We start from the raw sequence: 19361 nt of genomic DNA, 5'->3' as shown, positions 1-19361 counted from the left end.
AGTTTCTTGTTGTATGTTCCAAGCCAGAAAATAACTTATGGGGCAAACAGCACTCGGTTCATAATATGAGTATTATGAGCTGAACAAATTTGTGATCTGAGGCAGGGAATTATAATCTCCAGAAACAAATCTGATATGATCCGGTTCCCTGGATGTGCCCTTATCTTGCCTCCTAAATAAAAAGACATTGGGTCCCATTCTATCTTACTGTAACTATCTTACTAAAGAAATGGCATTTCCAGCTTCTAAGGATATTTTCATTTTCAGAAGCTAAGGAAGATACACACTTGTTCGTTATTCCCTTCCCCAAGTCACGGTATAGAAAAAAAGGTACCTGTGTAGATCAGACTTGTATTTTCAAGTTTAAAATTGTAACAATGCAGTCTAACATATAGCACTAAGAAAAGATGTCAGTTATTCACAGGCCTGAAATTTCAGTACCAAATTGAAAGCTGCCGTTCAAATGGCATGACCGTGACATTGATGGGGGGAAATCGCTCTGTGCCTACATCTCTATGGTGCAAACCCTAATGGCAAATCAAACTGCTTTGGGAATGGGACTCTTTGGGATGACTAGCCTGTCGAGGTTATTCTCCCCTCCTTCCAGATTGAAAAAGAGGAGCTAAGAGAGTAACAATTTTTATTTCTTATGTCGCTTTCACCCAAGCAGAAAAAGGACCAACACAGTAATGACTTGTCCCACATTCAGTGAATGTGATAAAGGGTGCTTCCAGACAGGGGCTTAATATTCTAAATGGGTATCACAAATGGGTTATTGGCAACACGATATAGTTGTTTAACTTACTTGATTTTCTTCAGAAAAAAAGGAAATTTGGATTAAATAGAGTAAAATACAGGTTGGCATTTTGATGAAAACAATGTGTGGACACTGCACAAAACTTGCTAGCATTAGATATTGGTAGACTTTCTCATTTGAGACACCTTAAAAAGGAAACTGTTACATCTGTGCTACCAAAAAGCATTCATTTGCTATCCCCTGCTCCCAAAGTGCCATGGCCAAGTGTCAGGAAGCAGTTCATCTTAAACAGCTTTAGCCTTGGCATCTCTGCTGAGTTTTAAAGCAAAATGCCTGTTGTTGTTGTTTTAAAAAAGACCTATTTACTATCTATATTTCCTTGGAGGACCTCCAGATTCATTTAATGCACCATGACAAAACAAAATAAATAGGGTTTGGGTCTAAACTAAATACACATGTCGGAAGGCTGTGGTGCCCTAAATTGCTTGTGAAAATGAAGAAATAATTCCCACAGATGTTTTCTAGGATTTATTTTGGTCTATAGTAGCAGAAAACCAGAATATTTTTTGCCACTTTTAAAGAACTGGCTTATTGTTTCACATAGGTTTCCCCAGGCAATAACCTGTTACATCAAGTGCAGGGTGCACTGAGGAAATCCATACTTTCTACACTGATCTGAAGTGCACTGGCGTCTAAATCAAGAGGACAAGGTGTGAACTGAAAGGAACAGGAGTGCTAAAGGGAGCTGATACCTGGAGAGCTAACCATGCATACAATGGAAATGTTTGCTTAAACACTGGAGCATGAATTTTAAACAAATAAGAGGCACTTGCCTTTTGTAACACACCATTCTTATAACTCCACCCAATTCCAAGAAAAGCTATTTTGTTAATGAATTCCAGTTTTGCAGTCTCTTGCTAAAACTGTTCCTATGCAATGGCCTTAAGGTCAGGCAGCCATCCTTGCCCCCAATACTGTAATGCTCTAATTTCTACACGGTATGTTCTCTTTTGTTAAGGGCAGTTTGTGTTCAGCTGATGTAAAAAGAGAGAACAAAATGAAAAGTCACACTTTTTAGTCATAAACCATTCCATTCCACTTTATTTACTCAGATATAAGCCCCACTGAGTCACATTTACAGATGTCAAAATACATACTACTACAAATTCTGTACAGTCTACTGTACATCTGGATTGGAATTCCGTTTAGTTGCTTAAATTTTTTAATTGTTTTCTTGCTGTCCTGGGCTCCTTTCGAAGAAAGAGGGGGAAATAGAAATATAAACAAATACATTCATATTGTTGCAGGCCACCACAATCTCTGAGTGAAGCAAGATTCCAGGGGTTTACCTAGGATTTATGTTTCCTTTTGGGAATGAGTCAGAGCAGAGAATGTGGCATCTTTATGATATCTGGCTTATTTGCACCTATAGAATCACAGATTCATAGAATTGTAGAGTTGGAAGGACCCTAGTCCAATCCTTTGCAAAGCAGGAATATGCAGCTGAATCGAACCTGCAACCTTGGTGTTATTGGCACCACACTCTAACCAACTGAGCCTACAATGGAGGGGTCCACAGCATTAGCACCCTAAAACAGTTTTGTTTCTTCCATAGTCACAACCTTGGAGCCAAACGGAAATCAGTCATTGTGCTCTGACCCTCTTTCCAGTTTGTTGCCTTTTCTGACCTGCAACCTTTTCTTCCTTAGGTCACATTGCAGCCAACTCTCCACTCTACTTCAAACTCTGGCTTTGTCTTCTGACTCTAAACTGGAGGAGAGGCCCTAGCCAGTCTGGCACAGAGCCCCTTCTCCTTGGCTTTCTTTATGGCTCATCTCGCAGGTAATTACTTCATCAGGAAGCCGTCCTGGCTTATATTTTGAGCCCTGCTAGATCCAGGGGTTCAGGAGGCTTGATGAAATTCTAGCACTTACTGGAGCCAGGAATTTAGGGGAACCTGGCACCCTTGAACTCCTAACAATTAAACGCTTGGGAAAATCATAAAATCATATGAAGTTCCAACTTATTATTGGGGTTTCAAGAACCACAGTCACATTGATATTTATATGATGATTCTCACTATATTTACTTTCAGCTGATTTTAATGGCGCTTCCAGTAACAATACTTTGGATTGCTGTCTTAATTTTAAAATATAAAAAGTGTGTGAGCTCCTACAGTTAGGCCAAAAAGATCCCCAACTCTGTGTTTAGATACTGAGGCCCCTCTAACCACAAAAGTTGCACAAGAGGACATCCTGGCCTAACTTGTGTTGCTGCTCCAGTTCGAAAAAGGAAGGGGCCCGCAGCCGCTTAGCATGAGGAATAACTCAGTATATTTTGAAATTTTGCATCCTCCCTTTCACCACTGCTGGGTCTCCTACATGAACAGATTTGCTTTATCCAATTGGTCCAAGAAGGTAGAAACTCTCTAGACCCTAATTCAAAATCACACATATTAATACTCCTCTGCATTTGTAAGAAATACATATATTTTAGTGTGGCAGCATCCAAACTTTGAAACTCTTGTCTATTGACATCAGCCTTCACTGTACTCTTTTCACCATCTGCTACAAACATTTCTGTTCTTGCAAGCCTATCCAGATATATAGAACATTGGTGTTTTAATCTGTTTTTCTAATTATTGTTTTAAATAGTTTTTTTCAACTCTTTTTCCTTATAATAGTTTTATTCTTTTATTAAATGATTTTGAAGGGGTTACCCCCTCCAATTATTTATTTACTTAATTTTTATTCCACCTTTTCCTCCAAGGAGCTCAAGGTTCTCCTGATCTTTGCTTCATCTGCACAACAACCCTGTGAGGGAGGTTAGGCTGAGACAGGCAGCAACTGGCTCACTGTCACCCGGTATACTTCATGGCTTAGTGGGGATTTGAACCTTTGTGATTTTATATTGTATTTTTTTTTTTAATGTTGTGAACTGTCCTGAGATATGTGGATGAAGGGCAGTATACAGATTTAATTTAATAATAATAATAATAATGATAATAATAATAATAATAAACTCTGCTCTCCTAGGTCCTAGTCTGACACTTAACTACTACATGGTGGATCGAGCACTATATAAATATTATGAAATCAATCAATCAAACTTTAACGGAATCCAAGAGATCAATTTTTGAAACCTTTGTTCTTACATGGAAGCAGTTACACACTGGCAGAAAAAGTTCCATTTCTTTTGAGTGACACTAATAGCTTTGTGACACATAAAGTGGCTCTTTATGCACTCACTGCAAAAAAGATTAGAATGAGTTAGATAGTATTGCCATAAATTGTTTTAGAGATTTGGAGGTTTAATCTGAAGCTGAGCTGGCTTGGAGCTTGCTGATTCCAATTCTGTTTTTCCTTCCCTCCTATCGCATATGTCCGATTTACATGACGGAGGGATGTTCTGTACTATGTAATAATAATAATAATAATAATAATAATAGTAATAATAATAATTTATTTATACCCTGCCCATGTGACTGGGTTTCCCCAGCCACTCTGCGCAGCTTCCAACAAAATATTAAAATACAATAGTCTGTCAAACATTAAAAGCTTCCCTAAACAGGGCTGCCTTCAGATGTCTTCTAAAATGTATCAATACATTTATAGTTTATTTTATTTAATAACATTTGCACACTGCTTGATTGTAAAAAAAAACAAAACCAGACACCTCACAGCTGTTTGCAAAAAGATAATAACAACAAAACCAAGAAAAATTCACAACTGTTCTTTAAAACATTGCTGTTGACAATCTCTCTGTCTCAGGATATAATGGAGGGGTGCGTACGCCTTTGGGGGATGAAGTCCAACCATTGGAGGGTTACAGCGCCTGCTGTGGCATAAAATACTAAAACAGATTAAAATGACCGCAACTTTCTAAGCAGTGAAATTGCATGGCTAGCTCAGCTGCTTAGAGTGCCGTGCTGATAATGCCAAGGTTGCAGGTTCGATCCTCGTATGGGACAGTTTCATATTCCTGGCTTTGCATGGGGTTGAGCTAGATGATCCTCAGGGTCCCTTCCAACTCTACAATTCTGTAATAAACATACTGAATTGAAGTATATAAATGAACGAACGAAGCGGAATAAATAAATAATTTGAAGAACGAACAAAGAAATAAAAATCGGGCACCCGCGTGAAAGTTCGCGCCAAGGAGAGAGAAACGCAAGTGGCGCACCGCCAGCCCAGGAAGGCCTGCTCGGCGCAGCAAAGAAAGGCTGGTCGGGGCAGAGGAGGAAGAGGGCGAAAGCAGCAGCATCCCTGACCTATCTCCCCACGAGGAGGGAGGCGGGCGGGGGCTGCCGGAGAGGATGTTCATTGGAAAGTGCACGGATGGGTGGCCGGAGGAGCGTCCTGCCCACTTCCCCTCCCCTCCCCTCCCTCCCTCCCCTCCCCGTGGAGCTTGCGACGCCCGCCGCGTGCGATCGGACAGCCCCGGCCGCCTCTTGTATACAACGGGGAGGGAAGAGGGAGGGAGCGAGGGACGGGTCCGGCCTGCCCCTGGGGCGGGGCGGCGTTTGCAAGACAACAGCCCGAGCCCGACACAAGGAACCGCTTGCTGCTGCTGGAGGGAGCCGCGCGGAGTCGCCAGCGCCAAGCAGCTTAGTAAGTGCCGCCGGCCGGGTCTTGGGGAAGCCCAGCCGCGCTCGCTCGCTCGCTCGCCCCCGCCGCCGCCTCACCCCACCCTCCCCACGCCGCTTGCAACCCCCGAGGGGATGACATTTCTCTCCGATCCGAGGCTGGTGGGCGAGGGAAGCCTCTGGAGATTTCCCCCTACACCCCAAATGGATTGGAAGGTTTTGCGGGCGCCTTTGGGAACTTGTAGCTGGTTGGGGTGTTTGGAGAGAGAGAGAGAGAGAAGCGCAGCGCAAAGGCGCGCGCCGCTTGGGTTCTTTCTCGCGCGGAATTGTAGTTAATCCATTGATTAATAAAAAAATCCTTCCGTCTAAGAAATGGGAACTTCATTCATCTTGGAGGGGAGCATCCTGGTTGGCCTTTTTTTTTTGCGGGGGAGGGCATGTGGTGTTTTCTTTTTTCTTTTTTTTTAAAAAGAAATATTTCTTTTAAAGCTCGTTCCAGTCCCTGTTTGCAAACTCTTATAAAGGGTGCTCTGTGCGCCGGCTACTCACCCGGCGCGCGCGGGTATGTTTGTGTACGCATGTATTGAAATCGACGGGACAACTCCAACGCAGGGAATCAATGAATCACTTTCTTCCAGTCCATAAATGCAAGTCCAGGAATGCCCCATGAGAACCAAACGGCGCCTCAAAGGGGGCGGGTGAATCTCTCCTTACAGTCGTCAAGACATCTCGTTTGGGAGCAATTCTGTGGATTTTAGTGGAGCGACTGTGCGGTTACTCGGGAGTAAGTCGCGTATTAATTCAAGATCTCCGTCCCCAGAAAAAAAGTGCTTTCAAAATAATATTTGCAGTGAGTCCCCTGCTTCCCTAATACGCCCCAGAAGGGAAGGGGTTAAAGTATCATTTGCGCCCGCGCACCCTCTCCCCCCCCCCCCTCCCGAAATAAAACCAGACCATCAGGTTTTCTGCACCGTCTCCCATGGTTTTCTGTTCAGTGTGGCTTTCTCTGTTCGCGGACAGGGACCGTATAAGATTTTGCTTCTCGCCATATATGCATTTAGGTAGAGCTGACTTAATCATATTGGTCAGGACTGAGGGATCGTTTCAAGGAGAATCAGAGCTACTTTCTCCTCTTCCCATTTCCTGCTTTCTATCTCTCTCTCTCCCCCTCGCATCTCCTGGCCAAAACAAAACAGCATATTTATAACTGACTAGGGGCACTGTCTCGCCAGCCAGTCTGTGGGGTTCTGTAACACAATGATTTCATAGTCAATGGGTGATAGGCAGGGTGATGCTCTTACAGTTGTAGGCACCAGCAGAGGTCACCAAGCATGTTATAAAATAAGCAGCCAGACACCATCCAGCTAAAAGGTTAATTCTCACTTACAAAGAGGAGCTGGCAGGACTATAACCTTAACCTGAATTTTCCTCCCCAGTTGTTTTGTTTTGTTTGCTTTCTCGAACAATGTGTTGTTTTATGTAGATCACTCTCAAGTTCCTTTATCATAGAATCATGGAATTGTAGAGTTGGAATGGTGATTTGTAGCATGTTCATAATTTGTTGATTGCTTATAAATAACATGCGGGAAAGAGTCTCCCCCCTCCTACGTTTTGGAGATAGCACAGCCTGTTTCTGGATCTCATCTTTTACTGCCCTTTGTGTAGCACTGTTATTCTGCATGACAGGACACTTCTGTGGTGTTGGGGTAGGCAATGCTTTAACAACAACAACAACAATAACAAATCATATTCTTATTGTTTTTCTATTATGTCCACAGTATTTTGTCTCTAATTTGAGTATATGGAATGGGAGTGCAGTGACCGGAGTGTGTGGGTGGGTGTGCATTATGTAACTTATCTGACAAACCTGATGGCTGCCCGAGGTGCATTTAAAGGGGAGGGTGGAGAGGGCCTTTGCATGTGCATGGCACAAAAACCAAGATAATCCAGTTGCTTTCAGCCCCTGCTCCAAGTGCAGAGGGAGACAGTATCTCAGCATTTAGCATCAGCTTCAAAACGAGTGAAGAACATTTAAGCCTAAATGTTCGCTGCACTTAACTTTGGTTCAACCTGGCCTAATCTTCCCTCCTTTCCCCACCTTGAAAATCACATCCATAGGACTGGTTCTGTGAAGGCAGTTAAAGGATTGATAATCTGATCCAATAAGAATTGGTGCAGATCTAGTGTAGGGATAGGAAATCTGCGGTCTCCTCGACTCTCACTAACCTTGACAATTGGGTGTTACTATTAGGCGTATTTGCACCTGCTTGTAGCTCATGTGAATTGTTTGTGAAATAAATAAGCAGATAATGTGTAAGATGGAGTGCAAAGATGTGTGTGTAGAAGGGGAACCTGTGGTCCTTCAGATGTTTGTGGGCTACAGTTTCCATCATCCCTGGCTATTGACCGCTTTGGCTGTGTCTGATGTGAGCTAGGTTCCAACACAATGAAGGACCACAAGTTCCCTCTCCCTGGTGTAGGTTGGTGTCCCAGCCCTGCTTTTTGTCTCCCCCTGTAATGCGTAAGTACAAGAGGGAAACTTTGGTCAGCATCGGTAGCTGAGAAAGTAAGCTACAGTACTTCTTTCCACAGCACATAGTTACAACCATGGAACTCGCTCCCACAAGTGGCATTGATGGCCACTAACCTTTGAAAGAGCATAAGAAAAATTCAAGGAGGAGAAGGCTATTGACTACTAACTGAGACAGCTATGTTCTGCCACCATAGTTGGAGGCAGCAATGCTTCTGAATACTAGTTGCTGGAAGCCACAGGAAGGGAGAGTGGTCTTGCGCTCAAATCCTGCTTGCAAATTTCCCACAGGCATCTGGTTGGCCAATATGAGAATAGGATGTTGGACTAGATGGGCCACTGGCTTGATCCTGCAAGCTCATCTTATGTCCTTACACTGTGCTTAAGGCAGGTCTGGACTCTGGCAGTGAGGCCTTGCAATGCTGGAGTTTAGACTCTTTCAACTCCTGCTCCTTTTTGCTGCTGTATCCAGGACTATCAAGATGATTCACAAGACACTTGCAAATGCTAAAGTTCACAGAGTGCTAAAGTTCAAAGGGTGGGCGGGTGGGAAAGGTTATAATACCAGCAGAGCAGGCTTTCACATGATATCAGAGCAAGGCGTAAATCCTTTGAGCGGAATAGGAAATCCATTGCAAAAGGTGTTTTTGCACATTGCATTTAAAAGTGTACAGCTGTGGGCTGAGATCTAAAGGATCCATACACACACCAGGCCTCTGCCTGTGGTGGAAGCTTCTGCCCGCAGAAAAGGTATTCTGCAGGCTGAGGGAAAAGCTTCTGAGCGACATTCCATGATGTATCACAGGCTGCCACTGGAAGGAGAAACTGGCAACCCCCTTGGTCTTTTTGGATACCGACTGTGGTGAAATCTGAGGTATGAATATGATAAACATGGGTTCACAAACTGGTGTGTCGCCTGGTTATACTCATCAGGGAGCTGTGATGGTCTGTAGGAAGTGCACACTTAGGGGCAAACCCAGGTTGGCCTCTACATAATGTGGGAATTGACCCAAATATTCATCCTCGTTTGACAGTTTCATATGTCTTAGACTAAGATCCTTTTCTCTGATTAGGACTATTATTTGGAAATATGTTTGCCCCCTTCCCCCAGTATCACCTGTCATTTATTTGAACGTTTCTCTTTGTAGACAATTCATGGTTTGGGCTTCTATTAAACATCAGATTAAAAACACCAATGTGACCTGGTAACATACTTGCAAGTAAAAGATGAAAATGTTTTAATATCTTTGGCAATTTTTTCTGACAGATTCCTAAACAAGTGTGGTTATGCCAGTAAGAAAGTCAGGGGATCAGGGATGGAGGCGCAGAATCATGATAGGTGTTTTTGTTCTCAACTTTCAACTAGTGTATTTTTTTTAAGTACTGTGAACTGTGCTACAGTACTTGGTTTGCTGAGAATTCAGTCTGACTTTTTAAAGGATTTGGTCAGAGTGAGCTAGCACCGCGGCTATGCTTGTGACTTGTCCTCCATCCAAATGAATGTAGTTTATCCGGAGGCAACAGGCAAATAGCCTAAGGTTATATGCTGGCACCTGAATTCCAAGCCTTATCTAAGATTGCAGAACAACCTATTGAGGACAGTCTTTCCTTTCTGAAACAAATACTATAACCCAGTTTTGCTCTCCCTGTGGAACAATATCTTTTTTGGCTGCTAAGTCCTTTGGATGCCTGCCAGGCTTTAGCACCCTGTGTCAAATAACACGCTTCTGACAAAGGTTGCCCCAGTCAGGTGGGAGAAAATTACTCAGTGTTCAGGTGTCCATGTGAGTGTTTTGTTTTGTTTTGTTTTTGCTCTTGGGCATTTTAATTGTCCCAATCTTAGTTTCACCTAATTGGGGTGGTGTGTGTGTGTGTGTGTGTGTGTGTGTGTGTGTGTGTGCCATTGAATTCCACATGATACTCAAAAAAGCACAATAGAAGTAAAATATGTAGAGGAATCTCTGCCTATCAGAAGACACCCAGGCTTTATGAATGATACAAGTTTGACAGAGAAAGAAAGCACCACCACCACATCTCCCGCTTCTCTCTCCATCATAACATACATGAAGATTCTCGGTGTGTGATGTGACATCATCACCCAGTGAGTTTGTACGCCTCCACTCTCTGTTATTTGCAACATCTGGTCCCACCCTTAATGAACAGAACCTTTTGGATGGTGGCACCACAAGAGTCACTCCTGAGCAATGTCTGCAGGCCTGGCACCAGCACCTGACATTCTTGGGCAGCTGGCAGGGCCCCAACACCCTGGCAGGGCCCAGTGCTGACACTTGTCCTGGGGCCCCATTTTTGGGGGGCTGGGGTGGATCTAAGCCAGCTGAGTGTAGCTGCTTTTATTTTCCTGCAATGCCCCCAGCATATCTTCAATGTGGGGCTTTGTGGGAAATTAAAATGGCTGCTGACACCACCCCCCATGGCTGCTTTGAGGGCTGCCACTGCCCGCCACTACAACCAAGGCTCAGCACCAAAGGAGGGTTGTCGTTGGAGGGCACTTGGTCAGGGGCCTCTCAAACCTGAAGCTGGTCTTGGAAATCCACCTGGCTTATTCTACCTCAGCTCTGGAAGAGTAGTGACGATGATGTTGTTTGTGAAGGCCTTTGGAGGAAGTTAGCATTATGATTGCTGTTCTGTTGGATACTGAGATACTTTAAAGCAGGGGTCAGCAACCCTTTCCAGTCATGGGCTGGTCCACCATCCCTCAGACCATGTGGTGGGCCGGAAAAAATGAACGAATTCCTATGCCCCACAAATAACCCAGAGATTCATTTTAAATAAAAGCACACATTCTGCTCACGTAAAAACACCAGGCAGGCCCCACAAATAACCCAGAGATGCATTTTAAATAAAAGGACACATTCTACTCATATAAAAACACGCTGATTCCCAGACCGTCCTTGGGCCGGATTGAGAAGGCTATTGGGACACATCCTGCCCACAGGCCTTAGGTTGCCTATCCCTGCTTTAAAGGCTGTGTTGTTGCTTTCTTATTTTGAATGTTTTTATAGCTGTTGTAAAAAAAGAAATCATGTTGTTTTAAAAATTTGTATGCCATTGTGGGGGGTCCTTTGGGACTGAAAGTTATGAGTATGACGTGATCATTTGCATATGATGCCCATCAGATTAGTTCCTTTGCAGGAAACTCTTCTAAAGTTCAAGATGATTATGTGCTCACCTCCGCCACCTTCTAAAATGACATGTTGTCCCTCTCCTAGGCCCTTCCCCAACTAAGCAGAGTGATGGTTCTATACACAACATATTTGGGGGGACAAATTCGCACATTAAGAGCTCCTTTGGGAAACTAAGGGAGGTATTTCCATGGAAACACTTGTATAGTAGCTCCTTGTGGTACCCATAACATGGCAGTATTCTTGAGGTGTCTGAGATGAGCTTGGTGCTGCTGCTGCTGCTGCTCAGAAATACTTCCCACAGCTTCCATGGGTCTGTAACGTGAGAACTGATAATAGGCATTGGGGCATAAACATGAAACAACCAGACAGTAACCAGCCTCAACTTCAATTTGATACCATGAAAGAAAGTCTAGCAAAACTGGCAGTCGTGTTCCTAGTTCTCTTCTGTTTAGGCTGTGGTTTGGATTTTTAAAGAGAGGAAGAAGATATGTGGAATTTCTAGGGCTCAGCTAGGCTTTCGTATGATAGCTCAGTTGCATGAAATGGCTATCATCATGGATAGGGCTTTGTTATTTGATGGAAACGGTTCTTGTCAGGGTCAGCAAGCTTATCAATTTGAACACTACTCCCCCAGGTTCTAGTCCAACACTTTAACTACACCACACTGACTGACCAGTGGGCTTGATGTGGGCTGGGCGATTGCTGAAAAGGACTTTGTTGCATAGGTGTAGTGAGTCAATCACAGCAAGCCTGTTGTTTCAGGGAGCTTAATTTCATGTTGCTCCAGGGGTCGCCCAGACAACACTCAAACTTCCAACGTTGTCTTTGGGTTTTGCACAATAGACTTCTTAGAAAGAGTGTGTAATACTGATATTAGGGGAAACTTCAAGGCTGAGTGGTGCAGCAATAAAACAGCTGGCGCATTTGTAGTTAAGCAGGGTCTGTTATGGTTTCAGGTTGGATGGGGGACTGTGTGTTGAGATTCCTGCATTGCAGGGCATTGGATTAGATGACCCTTGGGGTCCCTTCCAACTCTTATGATTCTATGACTCAGAAAATGGTAATTAGACACAGGATCGCTGATTTGAATCTTAATGGAGGGACTAGAGGAGTTGTTGCACCCAAGGCACCAAAATAAGAGGGTGATTGCCATGACAGTATCTGTAGAGAAGGCAGTTGTGTCAGCTGCCCGTTCATTGAAGCAGCAGAGAGTACAAGGGCTCAGTTTGTTCTTCCTCCTCTCTTTCTAAGACACAGCCTCCCTTTTCACATCTGCATGTTGAACCGGTATCATTCATTCTGTCACCAGGATCCAAAGAAATGTCTGCATAGTTATACATGTGTCCAAAGGTGCATGTGTTTCTCATAGGACAGTCCTCCTTTGCCACATGGTAAACAACTTTTGGAATCGGAGGGGAGACTCAAAAGCATTTTGCAATATGACAAAGAGGCAGGGGGAGGGGACTAAAATATTTCCTTGGAGAGATCAGTGCTCCTTGGGGGAGGCTTAATCTAATTCTTCGGAGCCCAGTCTAACTGGCTGGTAGAGGAAATTTCATGGCATAATGATATGTACACTATTTATGAGTCTCTTGCTAAGACCATAGTGTCCAAAAGATTCTCCCTGAGGCAAGGAGGAAGATAGGTAGCTTAGAGACATGTAGCAAATAGTCACACTAGAAATCTCTGACCAGTTGCCACCTGACTTGCTAGTTTTCATCCTCGGCAGGCCAGTGAGTCTGGATTTTTGTCCTCCTGGGTTACAAACTGGGAAGGATGTCCGGACACTTTCAGAGCTAGTGTGAAAAGCATGACATTTGCTTCCTGTGTTACTTGCATACAATGGCATACACTTGGTTTCCACGATATATGCATGTTGTAAATCCCAGCTGCCTCTTGTGTATATCTGTGTCATACACGAAGCTGAGAATTTCATATGCTGTTCCTGCCTGCACATTCTAAGTGTATGGATAAAATGTTCCATTTGCAAACTGTAAAACACAACGTAATGTGTGACAGGTAGCAAAATGGAGGAGAGGAAGTGCTTTGGGGAGCTAGTGCCTCTAGTATGGAACAACTCTGATTCTCAATGCATGCTGTTTAACTAAAACGATCAGATTTCTGCCCCATACTCCCATCTTGATCCTAAATCAAGGCACATTAATTCCAGTAGGACTCACTCTCCAGTCTGAGAGTGGCTGTCTGAGCCAAAAGGTGAATTCTGAAGAACATCTCTTTGAATACAATGACCCTTTCTGGTAAGTACATGCTTGTAGTGGATGGTGTGGCGAGTTGGAGGCACTTATCTGTCACCCCAGCAGCAGTACTGGATTGGCTCAACCTGTGCATTTGCACCATTCTGACCTCACCAGCACCTACCATCACTCCCTTGCAGTAAGCAGCAGCAGTGTGCGCCTCCATTGCACCATGCTATCCACTGCTGTGTGTGTGTGTCTGTTTGTAGGGCCTGGAACTGCTTGTTCCTGAGAAACTTGTAAAACTGAACGAAGTGCATATGTTTGGAATGAACAGGATTGAGATGGGACCGGCTGATGACTCTTACAGAAATTTTTGGAGTCCTTCATTGGCAAATTTGAGTAGGGCCATTGGCCAGGTGTTCAAGTGGAACATGTTATGGGAAGTTTGTGGCAGTCAGATTTGTACGAGACAGAATGCCTGTAATTGTGTGTGTGAGGTGTGTGTGTGTGTGTGTGTGTGTGTGTGTGTGTGTGTATAGGAAGGATGGGAATGTGCAGAGACATCTTGGGGATCCATTATATCTTTGTGCACAGATAACCACTCACTGCACCCCTTACAGGATACTTGTCTGTGGGAGCTTGTGCACACTACGACACTGTCAGCAAATGCGGTACTTATTTTTCCTCTCTCTGTAGGAATGAAGGGCAACCATATGAATATGTACAGGGAACACCACCAAGGTGGAGCAAACCTACCCCCTGCCCCTGGTGCTCCTGGAGTCTGAGGGGCAGGCTTAGCCCTTTCATCTCAACTGTGTACAGATTGAGTTTCTTGATCATGTTAGCTGGAATGGCGGACACACACACTCAGTGTTCAGTCTTTGGAAAGGTCACACTGATATTTACAATATTTTATATAAAAGAATTAATAAAGGGGGAAAATAATAGGTCACAGTCATGGCAGGAATCCCAATCTAAATTATCTAGGTGGGGCAGGAAAGTGTGTGATGTTGGCATTGGAGGTCAACCTAAAGCAAGAAAACTTAAAAATTGCCCTGTTGGTCCACACAGACCTCACCCCACCTATTCTCATCCCAAATAGCTTCCTTTCTTGTATCAGCTCCTCCCTGTAGTTTATGTACACCCCTAAATGAGAAGCTTGTGGCTTATGGAAACCCTCCCCTGCTATCTTTGTTGTTTGCAAGGTCACCATTTGTTCAGATCCCTCCATAACCATCAGCATTTGACAAATTAAACATTGCTCCTGGTCCCCATATACACTTAAATGGTTAAAGATGGGGCTGTGGTTCCTAACCTCTTGATCTTTAGAACTATTTGAAGGGGCAAAAGATGGTGGTGTCTTGTTTACCTTGTTCCCTGCCTGACAGATTGTATGTGACAGATGCAAGCTATCTAAGTGCCCAACAACTGGAATAGATGGTTCTTTCACATCACAGCAAATCAATAGCCTCTCTTGACCCTCTTCCCCCACTTTGAAGAGTATCTCACTATCCCCACTGAGTGAAATATGCTCCCCGCTATGCATAGAGGAACTACTCTGCTGCTGACTTGGCTGCAAGCTGTGTACACCTCCATCCAGATTGTTTCCTTTGCGCTAATGAGTTTTTAATCATTGGATTCTTGGCTGAGAAGCTGTTGAGTTCAAAGAACTCCTTTCATTTTGTACAGGAGGAAAGTTGGCCTAGCTGGAGGCTGAAACTTTTTGGAAACTTAGCTGTTATTCAAAAACATTTGACTCTTTCCCCACCCCCTGCCCCATTCCCCAACCAACGCACACTCTTCCCCTCCTCCTTAATCCACCTGCTTCAGTGCCATATGTCTAAACCTGGAACAGCTCCAGTCCTGAAACAATGGCCTTTGGTCTGACTTGGGCCTACTAGTAACAGTAATAAAGGCAGACTCTGAAGAGAGAGAAATAGAATGGCTCTTGCAAACTGCTCGGAGTTTGGGCCAATGGGTGCCTAAGTACCAAAAAAATTCTAGATAGAAGATGGTCATTCTAGCATTGGGAGGATGTTTTTATTGATCCAAAAATTACCATGTGAATGGTGAGCCTGGAGGATGTTTGCTTTCCTTTAGCAATCAACCTCTCTTGCTTGCTTGAACCATCCTTTTAAAGACCTAACAATGTGGTAGATACATCATTTGTAGCAACTTCAATTAAATACCCTTCTAAGCTGAAGACTAGCCCTGTTTTAATTTTGTCAAGCAAGAGAGGATTTCCATCTTTTCTCTCCTTTGCCTCCTGCCCCTAATCATATCCTTCCATTCAGGTCCTGATTTCCAGCCCCCTCTGAAAAATGCAAATGGGACTATGTTGATCCAAAATCCTGCCTTTATGCAAGGAAATGCTTCTTTCATCATCCATTCTTTTCATGTGCCTCATAATCTAGTAGTACCTTTTCAGCCAAGCTGTCCTCTGCTAGCGACTACGTTCTGGAGTCTCATTATGAAATTAAATAGTGTTTTGAATTGCCTTGGGTGGGGGGAAATGGGAAGAATGTTTACTAGTCCCTTTGTGCAATCTACTGGCCTGTAACCTTTTATGATGATCAGCACTGCTTCACTTGCACAGTTGGAAGGGGAGAAAAGCAATTGACTGGGATTTTGCATGCATGGCTGAATGAGGATGATAGCAGTACTTTAGGGTCTGAAATTAGTGTCTGTTTTCATTGAAGGAGATTCTCACCAGGCTGTATTTGGGATATATATATATATCTCCAATTCAAGCCTCCCGTCCTCTCAGACACAAAGGATTCTGCCATCTCTATTATGTTTTTCTGACTGCCTCCCCTTTCCAAATCACCCTAATCTCCAAATACCAAGGAGCAAAACAGGGTTGCTTCATCTATAGAGGACAAATGGATGCCCACCAGAATTTGCAAAGTGTCACATAATGGTATTAGGTTTTTCCCCTCAGTGAATTTGTGGCAAGAGAAACCCATTTTACAATATGAAAAATGCAATGTTTGAAGAGGCCCACTCTCTTCTGTGTATGTACCTTAACAATGCTCTTGTCTTTTATATTGCTTTCTTGCAGATAAGGCAAGGGACTTCTTTTCTTATTTTTTGATGGTAAAACCTGTAAGGTGGTATTCAGTTAAGTTTTACTAAGAGCACTGCTGTTGAAATTTATGGACTTCTCTTAGTCATGTTCATTAATTTCAGTTGGTCTGTTCTGAGTAAAACTTAGTTGAATACCAGAATATATGGACACTCAGGAGCATAGGGTTGGTTAAACATGTGTAGTGTTTCTGTTGATGTTAGCAAGTCTCCTTATCCCCATGTTATGAATGAAGGAGACAGATTGTTCTTGTGCATTGCAAGTGCTCTCTGTAGCAATTGACTATACAGTGGTATCTTGGTTCTCAAACTTAATCAATTCTGGAAGTCCATTCCAAAACCAAAGCATTCCCAAACCAGGGCATACTTTCCCAAAGAAAGTAATGCAAAATGGATTAATCCGTTCCAGACTTTTAAAAACAACCCCTAAAACAGCAATTTAGCATGAATTTGACTATCAAACGAGACCATTGATCCATAAAATGAAAGCAATAAACAATGTACTGCAGTCACACAATCAATCAGTAGCTGAACCGGGTTCCACACAGTCACAAAAACAAAACAAAAAGCCACAAAACGCAAAATAAATACAGAAAACGCAAAATAAATAAAAACAGACGGACCTCAGCGTAACACTCAAAACAGAAGTGTGGCACTCAAATCGGAAGCGTAACACTCAAACCGGAGCACGTTTGGCTTCCGAAAAAGAGTTCACAAAGTGGAACACTTACTTTCAGGTTTGCAGCGTTTGGGTTCCAAGTTGTTAGAGTACCAAGGCATTTGAGAACCAAGGTACCACTGTACAGGCAACCCTCCCATTTACACAGGGTTATGGTCCAAGGCATCACAGGCATCAGTGAAATCACATATATTTGAAACACCGTCAGAAAAGCCTGCAAACACTCCATTCCATCCCCCGCCCCTTTTTGGGTCACTTCTGGATGTGCTTGTGCATAGTCCCACACATACTGAATGTGTGTAAATGAGGGGTTTGCCTGAATTGGACAAAGCCTGGTAACCCAAAAAGCAGGGGATGCAAGCAGATGTAAGGCAAGCAAGTAAGCAGCTTTTAAAAATTAAAAATAATGGAATGATAAGAGAGCTTTGTCTCTTTTAAATAAAATTATGTTAACTTCAGTTCAGAATCATGAAAACTGGGCTTTGGGCCATGTTTGTGTTTAAATGATCCCCTTCAGGTTGGTTAGATCAGTTTAGCAGCTCAACTGCTGTTATTCAAGGGAAATCTTGTTTACATACAGCTTGGATTTATAGCAGTTGAACCTGTATCTATTAACATTTACATCTTTGGTTAGATGTAAACATCCATGGATATAGGCGCAAGTGCTCTAATCCAGGCTGTAAGATTTCCCTTGAATAACAACAGGTGTGAAGTATAGGGAAATTGCTCATCACAGCGCAAGGATGGTAGCAAATGGTGAAATCAGTCCTATGCAAACTTAGTTGCAATAATAAAAATCTAAACAAAAGAATACTTAGATCTGTCTTACTGTAAGAGATTTTGAGTTTACCCAACAATCAAAAACATTCCTTTAGAGCAAGCTTTTGATTCTGTTGTTGCTTATTGTATTGTATGTGAGCATGGCTCTTTCCCTTGTTTTGTTTTTGCTTTTTCCCTAGCTTTACTTTGATAGTTTAATGGTTGACTCCTTCCTGTTTTTCTGTTCTGTTTTATATTTGTAAGCCACTTTGACAAACGCCTTTGTGGAATGAAAACATGGGGCGTATATATCAAAATGCTCCTTTAAAAAAATCCTAATACAAAGGGCCCTCCTACCTTCAAATTACTAGCCAGGGAGGCTTGTGTTAAAGGAACTTGAACACAGTTTTCAAATTACAGCAACCTCCCTAGATGTATTCAAGCATTTGACTGAACAAGCAAATGTGAATCCATGCAGTGTGAGAAACTGAGCTATGAAAGCTAGGAGCTAAATGGCACCTTAAACCTAGGTTATGGGCGCAACAATGGAATGTCTAGGCATGCTTTTTTTATAACCAGAGTACAAAACAGAAAATGAATGAACTGCAGCTAAAATATTATGTTCATTTTTCACATGGTCTAGTCCAGGGGTCAGCAAACTTTTTCGGCAGCGGGCCGGTCCACTGTCCCTCAGACCTTGTGGGGGGCCAGACTATATTGGGAGGGGAATGAACAAATTCCTATGCCCCACAAATAACCCAGAGATGCATTTTAAATAAAAGGACACATTCTACTCATGTAAAAACACACTGATTCCCAGACCCTCTGCGGGCCGGATTTAGAAGGCGATTGGGCCGGATCCGGCCCCCAGCCCATAGTTTGCCTACCCATGGTCTAGTCCTTCCCCTGCTCACCTCCCTAATATTCTTAAGAGGGTCTCTTCTCCAGTCTTCAGAAAGTAGCTGGAAGTGGGGAGGCAGAAAATGGTCCTCTTTTCCTTCCACGCTGCAGTTTTAATCTGAAATCTTAGGCGCAGTACTGCACCTAGAGCTCAGAAACTGCTCACGCTAATGAATTTCCCTATCGCAAAATGCATCTAGAACAATGGGAGTTTCAAATGCTGAATCCATGGATGGGAATCAGAGAATTGTAGAGTTGGAAGGGACCCTGAGGGTCTAGTCTAATCCCCTACAATGCAGGAATCTCAACTAAAACATTAATGACAGATGGCTATCCTCTGCTTAAAAGCAGCAACTATTGTGCAAGCTCCACCCTGATGCTTGCTTGCCCTGCCAGCTCAGCTCCCCACTTCCCCTTTGTTGAGCAAGGAATGTCTGTTGGGGGCTTTTATTCATGTTTGCTTGAACATAGGTAGAGCTCTCCATGTTAATGGGGATCCTGACAAAGCAGGGGCCCTGATCGCATGAGACGTTCTACTTGCATTTGGCCAAATGCAAAGCTCCTGTAGACCTTCCTTGCTCAGAATGTGATTGAAACAAGGATGTTGTATGCATTCCCTTGCTCTCCTGTGTGCAGTTTTAGCCCATGTGTGCTTAGCAAGGGAGCCTGAGGGAGCCATTTCCAGCAGGAAATGTGGGAAGCAGAGAAACAGTGCAAATTTGC

At 43.4% G+C, this 19361-nt stretch overlaps 1 protein-coding gene across 4 annotated transcripts in view; it reads left to right on the top strand.

Moving 5' to 3' along the window:
- The first annotated feature begins 5264 nt into the window (after nucleotides 1-5264).
- Nucleotides 5265-19361, top strand: part of SOX13 (SRY-box transcription factor 13) — a 61345-nt gene continuing 47248 nt past the window's right edge. For 3 of the 4 annotated variants that reach the window (XM_079982367.1, XM_079982368.1, XM_079982364.1), the window contains exon 1: nucleotides 5265-5367. The gene's annotated coding sequence lies outside the window, so the exon portion shown is untranslated. Of the gene's footprint in view, nucleotides 5368-6017; nucleotides 6127-19361 lie in introns of those variants that run through there. The other variant, XM_079982366.1, reaches the window with a different exon arrangement.

The sequence above is a fragment of the Podarcis cretensis genome (genome assembly GCF_951804945.1).
Source record: "Podarcis cretensis genome assembly, chromosome: 6".
Lineage (NCBI taxonomy): Eukaryota > Metazoa > Chordata > Lepidosauria > Squamata > Lacertidae > Podarcis > Podarcis cretensis.
This window is presented reverse-complemented; position numbering and strand designations above follow the sequence as displayed.